Raw genomic sequence first — 9184 nt, forward strand, 5'->3', positions numbered from 1 at the left:
GAGTATTTTCCTTCATTCTAGTTGTCCTGTGACAGGTACAGCATTAGGATTTGAGCCCAGGAGTGATGGGTCCTACTTAAGCTTGGCAATCTTGTTGCCTCTATACTGCCAGAGCTGGATCTGCCAAAAGCTGCAGATGAAGCTGGAACAGCTGTTAACAGTATGTTTATGTAGCAGACAACAATCTCCCATATCAACGGAGTTGACTCTAAAGCTCCAAAAAATGTCTACACAGGAGTGGGCATTCCCTGCAGGTGACTGAATGACGACTGAGGGAGCAGCTGTCCATTGTTCCATGAGACAGTCAAAGGACCCAGTGCCATCCCATACACAAATTTCACTGCAATAATGGGTTGTACAAAGCACAGGGCCAGGCTTATTGGGCAAGGGCAATAGAGGAGTCATGGGAACAAGGAGTTTCCTCTTCAATTCTAGGGTTTATTCCCTCTAAAATATTTTTCTTGATGGATATATTCCACCTTAGTATTTATGACAAAATCCAATAGGCTTTGTAATATTCATTCATTTATATATTATATGCATATACAAAATTGCATGAGTCCTGCTGGTGCAGTGGTTACCTACTTGGCTGGAAAACAGAAAGTCAGCAGTGTGAAACCACCAGCTACTCCACAGGAAAAAGACTGGGCTTTCTGCTCCCATAACGAGTTACAGTTTCAGAAACACTCAGGGGCAGTTCTCCCTGTCCTACAGGGTCGCTATGAGTCTGTATTGCTCGATGGGTGTGAGTGAGTGTGAGTGATGCACACATTGATATGTATGACTGATAACTGTGACATGTATTTAATGATTTTTATATCCTGCACGGCTGTACTGGACTGAATGAAAATGAAAGCACAACCTCACAAACGGTGGGATTCAACTGAAGAGAACTTAGTGGGCAATTCATAGCCACAGACTTCTACGTCATATAGAAATACAGTTCTGAAATTAATTACCTCAGGTTCCATTTCATGAAACTAGAGAAAAGGATGAGTATGCCCTAGCATAGGTAGTAGGGGGAAATAAATAAGTAAAAGGACTCAAATAAATGAAATTAAAGGAATGCGGTTAGTAAGCTGATTAAATGAAAACGGACTCTGTGAGAAGACGAGGTAAGGGGACAAACATCCACTTTTCCTGATCATGACAAAAGAGGGAGGACCTGAACCTCCCACATCGGAAATCAAACAGGAGATGCTTTTTCCCATATTTTATGGATAAGTTCATGCCCACAGTATTAAAATATCACTTCAATGGAGAAATTCTTTGGAAGGCAGGAAAAATATTCTCAGGAAAGAAACAAATAATAGAATCGTCCATTGTCATCACGTGTATCCATATCTTAAAGGGGAGGAGAGGATGCATTGTGAGCTCTCATAGCACAACGTTGTTGTGTATGCAATATAAAGTTTATAAACTGAAAACTGCTTTAAAAATATTGATAATCTATAACAACTAAAGGAATGCTTGATGAACAGCATGTTTAAAAATCTCTGTTTTCCCTTGAGAGTTCTTGTGTTTTTCTGAGTCTGAGGGGCAATTCATGCTCATATTCTCTACTCATCTGCTTCTAAATATCAGGGGACATGCAAATGCAGCTCTCTGCCTGCTGATAAGCTGGGCCTGATGTGGGATGTCTCAGAGGACAGTCCCAGTTTCTGAGGTCTCGGCTGTTTCCATTTTGTGTTCAGGAGATAGTCCAGCGACACATAATGAATTTTGTACCAACCTTGGCTTTCATTTTGGCCATTTTACATGGTAATCGTTGTAGACCCTGCTGTGTATGTGTGTAATTGCGAGTGCCTTAGTTTGTATGTGTTTTGCCTAATCACGGTATCTCTGTTTGCAGGTGTCCAGTGTGAGGTGCAGCTGGTGGAGTCTGGGGGCAATCTGAGAAAGCCTGGGGGGTCTCTGAGACTCTCCTGTGCAGCCTCTGGATTCACCTTCAGTAGCTATAGCATGAACTGGGTCTGCCAGGCTCCAGGAAAAGGCCTGCAGTGGGTCGCATACATTAGTGGTTATGGTAGTAGTTATATATACTACACAGACTCCGTGAAGGGTCGGTTCACCATCTCTAGAGACAACTCCAAGAACACACTCTATCTTCAAATGAACAGCCTGAAAGCCGAGGACACGGCCACGTATTACTGTGCAAGAGACACAGTGAGGGGAAGTCAGTGAGAGCCCAGACACAAACCTCCCCTGCAGGGAGGAGACTGGTCTCCAGGGGGCGCTCAGGATCCACAGAGCAAAGGACTCAGACCCAGGAACATGTACAGCTGGAGCTTCAAGGCTGGTTTCTTGTGGGGACCTGCAGATTCTTCTAAAACACACAGTTTCCCTAGGGAATCTCTCTCTAATTTAAAAATAACTTAGTGCCTACTCCTGGTCCCTGTAAATTCAAAACTGTAGCAGGAGAATATAGTCTGTCTTACAGCAACAAGCAACCTGTCCCTTAAGGACAGGAAATGACTCTGCCAGGCATTCCTGTATCAGAGTTCTCATGAAGTTCAGATAAATACATTCCAATTAGACTTTCTGTTCTGGAATTCCATCTTCAATCACATCTATTCATCAATTTTATTTTATTATCTGGGTGCTAATATTTTGTATCTGTCTATACTTAAGAACCTTCAGCTCATGTTGGTCAAGACAGACATTAACTTATCTGTGTAAATTCAGGATTCAGCGAGGTCTCTAGGACCAAATGAGATCATTCAGTTCTTCATGTCAGATGTTGTATCTTCACTTTCACAATCCCACAGAATGTCAGCCCACTGTTTCTGGCTTCAGCTACAGAATCCACATTTGTCCTGCTAATCAACTCACCCTACTTCTGGTGACTTTGCTACTAATTTATTGTATGATATCAGTAAATTCCCAGTATCTAGGGACCCACAAACTTAAGTGAGCAATTTCACATATTTCAGTATAAGATTTGGTATAAGATGTATTCTTATGTATAAATAACATTATTCATGATGACTTTATGTATATGAAATATCTTCCCGTTTCAGAGGTAAATTGCTTTAGAGTGGCATGTACTCTTTCCACACTACAGTGACTCTTGAATAGACAGCAGTGTAATTGTTGAAGAAAAACTGTTCCTTTTTAGTGACTTACAAAAGCCATTCCTATTTACAGCAAACACTGAGTTGGAGACACTTGGGGTTAAGTCAGTGGGATTGGCGGATTTAGCTGATCTTTAAACTTTTAAATATCTAATACTGTTACTCTCATCTAATGCAGAAGAGAAAACGTGTATCTGACAATTAAAATGTCCTTGGATTTTCTGTGAGTACCTTATAAATATACAAGTTGCTGAGTGTAGAAGACCACTACCTTTATTCCTAATGCCATCCTCAATCCTGAGCCATGTCTACCTCCTCAACAACCTTCCTCATCACTTTCTGTAGCCTAGAAAAATTGGGCTTTGGCCATGGTGAATAGAGAAGTCATGGACAGGACTGTATTCTCTGAGGAAACAGTCAACATTCTCATCCCCGATAAACCCATTTTTAAATTTATTACAAAGGTACCACTAACTATCAGTCCACCAGATAGAGTCTCATGATGCATTATTTTAGTTGTTACTCACTCTGAATAACACACCTTGGAATCATGGGACCTGTTCCCAAGAATATGTCAATTTCTTCCTCTTCCTGGGGCAGCTCTCTGAGGTGAGTAGCTCAGGAATTGAAACGAGAAGTTTGGGGAATGCTTTATCTGATCACATGCCTCAGGTATGTACCTTCAGGTGTTTGTGCCTCCAGGTACAGCTGCAGGGGTTGGCCAGGATTTGTAAAACTCACAGACATTGTGCCCCCGCCCCCCACCCCATTTTGTCTCTGAATCCTCTTAAATCCTCTATGAGTCTGTATAGCAGAGAGGTAAAAGCACAGACTATGCTCCTACTCTGATACCTTGAGTGCACATCCCCAGTGACCCCTTTAGAGTCACATTCATTGAATGCTGAGCTCCATTGCTGCGCAGGCAATTGCCATGGATCACTGTGAAAGGAGGTGGGGAGAAGGCAGTGTGACTCCAGAACTCCTGGTGAAGAAAGGGGTCTGAGCTACACAATGCTCCATAGTGGTCTTTTCTGGGTATTCTTTGCTTTCCTTGAGCATAATTTACATTATTTTCTAGAAATGTTCTTTATTTTTCTATTATAATTGTCTCCAAAAAATAAATCTCCACTTTATTTTTTTCTTTTTATTAGGTCACCTTCTTTATGACCTTGTTTATCATACTATTTATAACACACGTAATGACAGTTTCCTTGATATTTGTTAGCAGAATCATCATCTTGAGTTTGACTTTCATATTTAACTTTATGGTACCCATCTCTGTGTCCAGTGTGAATCTCATGTTGATGGTGTATGACTTATGACCCTTTTCTTACTCTTTTGTATGCCTCATCACTTTTTGTGGATGGATGGACATGTTCAGGATGATCATACACATCAGCATATTGTTTTATGTATGATGTTTTCCCTTGGGGTTTGATAATACCTAACTCCTGCTAGACTTTTATTGTCAAACTTTGTGAAAATATAGTCAGGGTACCATTTGTGATTAGTTATATGCAATGTCCATCACAGTTAAAAATAGTTTTTGCTAAACGTACTTGTGTTAGTCTGGGTAGATTAGAGAAACAAACCCACAGAAACTCACATGTATATAAGAGAGAGTTTTATATAAAAGGTAAGTGTACATTAAGAAAGCATGCCAACCCAGTGCTGTCCAAGCCCATATGTCCAACACCGATCTACAAAGTCCTCCTCTATGTAACAAAGCACACGCAATGACACCAACTGCAGGAGGAAAGTGGAATTAGTGAGCACGTAAGCATCTCAGCGCTGGCAGGGGTCACCACTCGGCTGCTCCAGCACCCAGGGTTGCATCAGGATGGGTCCATGTGGCTTCTCCTCAGGGATGTCTCTCAGGAAGTGAGCCTTGCCACCTGAGGCAAAGAACTAGCTAAGGCAGCCGCACACTAGTCTGACCATCTGAGAAAAAGAGACCAGAGAACTAGAAAGGCGAGGCTCACCGAGCCATTTATCTCTCTGCCTTTGATCAATCCCACATGTGTTTATCAGCCAGGTTGGCACAATAATCCTTAACTATCACAGTACCAAAGGCTTCAGATTCCTCTATAAAACCTCATTTTTAGTTTTGTGCTTTGTTTTGTCCTCACTTGTGCTCCCCTAGAGAACCTTGATTTTCACTTCCCTGATGCACCCTGACCTTATTTCTACTTGATGACGGTCACTGTGGTGGCAGGGTTTGTTTCCGGGGCATTTCTCTTATTCCTAGGCAGCCATCCTGAACCTGGATCTGAGATACAGCTTTCTAACTGTTCCTTTCCTCCTGCAAAGGTTCTACTGGTCTAGCAGCGGTGCCTGACCTTTCCTGTGGCACAGAATACCTTTTATTCCAAGTTGTTCATTCCCTTGCTGCAAAAGGTTTTCATTAGTATCTTCAGCTACACATTTTTATGTCCTTCCTCTTCAGATTGAATAATTCATGCTTAAATAAAGCAAAGAGAGTTGATTTTTCACGTAATTTCAGACTTGTTCTGCATGGTGCAATTTAAGTGTATATTTTTATAAATTTATTCCTCATCTTTTAATTATTTTGTTTCTTAGAGTCCTGTCTGGATGCATTTGGGTTGTGACTATTTTACTGCTACCCTAGCCACCATCAAGGGAAGAGAATAACATTTATTTTTGTTTACTATCTACATTTTAATGGAATTTTCTGTAAACAAAGAAGAATTATATTAAGTCTGTGCTCCAAGGAGAACCTATTCACTTCAATACATGACACTCTAAAGTGTTTTAAATGTTTCAGGCTAACCTTTATAGAGTTTAAATGCCATCCAAGACATCTTCTTCAGGGAAGTTCAGACCTTCGTCTCTGTACTTCTTAATGGCAGCTTTCTCTCTCAAGATATGATGTTTGTTATTATTTTGAATGTTACTAAGTTTACAATTGTGTTCAAGAGATGTTTATAGAATGGCCATGTTGTTATTGTGACTTGTGATAATAAAACTGTGAATTCCTTTTTTCCCTCCTGATTGTTCAACCTGAATAGTGACATTCGTTATGAAAAATCAGAAACTAGAAGAAAACTAAATGTCCAAAAAAAACAAATGAATTTTTAAAATGAATTGTGGTACACACATGTTCACATTCTAAGATGTTGAGCATAAAAAGAAATTCATGCTGGCTAGATATACATTTATGAGTCTAAAGCCATATAAATATGTTGAGTGAAATAATCTAAGAAAATATTCATACATGCTGTCTTAAATCATATGTATATATATATATATATAATTTACGGTATATGAGATAATATGAACAGATTGGGTTCTGTATATAATAGTCACATAACAAGAAATCATTCCCAAACATTATTCCCACCAAGTTCTCCTAGGGCATTCATTTATGTGTACCTGGGGAAGTGAGCATTCTGAAAGTATCCAACCATAGATGTCACTGTATAGTAGGAGGATATACGAATAGAGTCCCTTTTGCTAATAAAAATAATCCAAGCCACAACCATACAGCTCTGAGAGAAGATCCTCAGTCCCATAATCCCCAGGGTTCCCCATTCACCGATCTGTATGAACACAGGGTTACCATGGAGTCTGATTTGAACTGAGCTTTTCAGGAAGCTATTTTAACAAATAATTTTACTGAGAGCAAGTGTGTGTGAGTGGGAGACAGTGGATATGTGTGATGGTGTACATGACCAGGATATACTGTTTTTGCAAGTGTCAATGGTGATGTACAACTGGTTGCATCTGGAGGAGACTTGAGGGAGCATAAGATATCTGTTAGTTTCTACCTGTGCAAACTCTGGATTCACTTTTAGTAGCTCTGGCACGACCGGTGGGTCTTCTATATTAGTACTGTTACATCGCATATTTTACAGATTCTGTGAAAGCCTGGTTTACCATCTCCAGAGACATTGCCAATAACACACTGGGTCAGAAAATAGTTTAAGGTCAAGGATATGGCCATGTATTGCTGTGAGAAGGACACACTGGTGGAAATCAGTGTGAGTACAGATACAAACCTCCCTTTCAGGGAGGGAGCTGGGTCGCAGGGAGCTCTAATGACCTGAAGAGCAAAGGATTTTGACTCAGGAGCATGTGGAGAGAGAGTTTCAAGTCTGATTTTCTATTGTGAGGCAGGGCTTCTTCATCTCACAGTTTCCCACTTGGATTATTTATACTCTTTATGATTCGGTACCTATACTTAGTATCTGTGATTTCAAAGTTGTATTTCAAGAAGAGAAACATTCTCATAGAGAAAACAAACAAACAAGCAAAAACCAGCTTGCTTCAATGGGAGGGTTCTCAGCACATGTTATGATGAAGGTCAGGGAATATCTTCCAGGCAGACTCAGTGGAGTCTCTGGGTAGTAATAAATGTTGAGGACTCAACTACTGGCTGTAAAGTTGGCGGTTTGAAATTTGTTGACATTTATTCAAGTAAAACGTACTGAAAAAAACTTATTTTCACCCAAAACAAATGCTATTGACATCCATCAGTTCCACTCACAGTAATCCTATAGAAGATAATAGAATTGCTCCTATAGGGTTTCCAAGCCTGTAGATCCTTATGAGGTTACTGTACCACATATTTCTCCAACAGAGCAGCTGGAGGGTCTGAATGAATTTAAAGCTGGGCAAGTCACCACTGTGCTGCTAGTGTTGGTAATTCTAACTAATCCATGCAGGTGAAATTTTCATAAACATTAAATTCCTCCAAAACAATCTCCATAGTTTAGAACTATGTATTGCATGAAGCCTTGCTATTCTTTGAATTTGTCAATATTTTGTTGTGTAAATTTTAATTTTTTTTAAATGAAAAAAATATTACATGAACAACAATGATTATGGGAGGCAACAGAACTTTTCTAAAATTGATTGTGGTAATTATTGGTAATATGTGGTAACCATTTCTTGATATGGTTGAATTATTGAATTGGATGCTAACGTCTTCTTTATTGACAGAACGTTCATTGTAGACAGAATAGATCATAGTGTCCCCCTCGCACCACATTCTGACATCCAAATTAGACTTATTTCAATGTGGCTTCTTTCCATCTTTTCAAATTGATACTACTGTACACAGTGGCTTCTAATTGAAAAAAAACTTGATTCACATCTTTTTTTTTATTTTCTCCGTTTTTGGAGACTCACTACCACTGTGGCAAATACAAATACACAACAAAATAACTGATCATGCCTAATGAAAATGGCTTAAGATCACCATCTCTCCCCCAAAACACCATCGTCTTAAATATTTTGTTAGAGCTGTCAGTTCAGGGTTTCCATCTCATGCATAGTTTTTGGAGTGTAGATTAGCTTAACCATTCCTAATTTGGAAAAAGAGCCCAAGTATATTAAGTACAGGCTTTACATCTTCTTTGTAATCAGAGAACAATTTCACGAGACCTACAGCCAATCCAACTGCCCACCGGTCTTTTGTGGGACCAAGTGAAATTGTCCCACCAAGCGTAATTGTCTAGGCCTTGTCCTTGATGGAGTTCTAAAAGATGGTGGGTAAAAAGTTTCACTGTATCTGAGTGATTGAGGGTCAAGACTTTTGCCAAGCCAATAAAATATTCATAATTAGCAAAGTGATGACAAATGGAATTTTGTTGATAGTGTGAGCCACTGTCAAACCACGTGGAAGTTCTGAGTTGTCTTTGATATCATCAATGAGCAAACTGGCTCTATGCAACTCTTCTGTAACTTCAATGATATCCTGCTGCTTGTCTTCTGGAACTCTCAGCCAATGATTCAAAGCTTGAGAAAGCTTGGTTCTTACTTATTTACCTGGTAAGAAGGGTTCTACAAGATTTCTTTGGACTGTTTCTTGAGCCATCATCACTGTTTTTAATTTGCAGAACAGATAGTTTAATGTGGGTATCACGACCTGCTTGGTACGGGTGTGGAAGGAGCTGTGCCCAGGATTGTTCCCATGTGACAGTTCAGAACACAGGTTCCTCTGACGCCGACTTGAATCCCTCCCCTACTTCATAAATTCTCCACCTTCAGATGCCAGCCACACCACATTACTCAGTGTAAGAAAATACATCATCCCTGTCACCAATGTAATTATTTTTAATAAAATTACTTTGTTTAAAACACATTTC

General features: G+C 39.8%; 1 pseudogene; it reads right to left on the reverse strand.

The window, feature by feature from the left end:
• Positions 1-8361: 8361 nt before the first annotated feature.
• On the reverse strand, positions 8362-8916 carry LOC101649803 (annotated as a pseudogene).
• Between the last annotated feature and the right edge of the window lie 268 nt (positions 8917-9184).

Source organism: Echinops telfairi, unplaced genomic scaffold (genome assembly GCF_000313985.2).
Source record: "Echinops telfairi isolate 266 unplaced genomic scaffold, ASM31398v2 ScPeMD7_74;HRSCAF=306, whole genome shotgun sequence".
NCBI classification, from domain to species: Eukaryota; Metazoa; Chordata; class Mammalia; order Afrosoricida; family Tenrecidae; genus Echinops; species Echinops telfairi.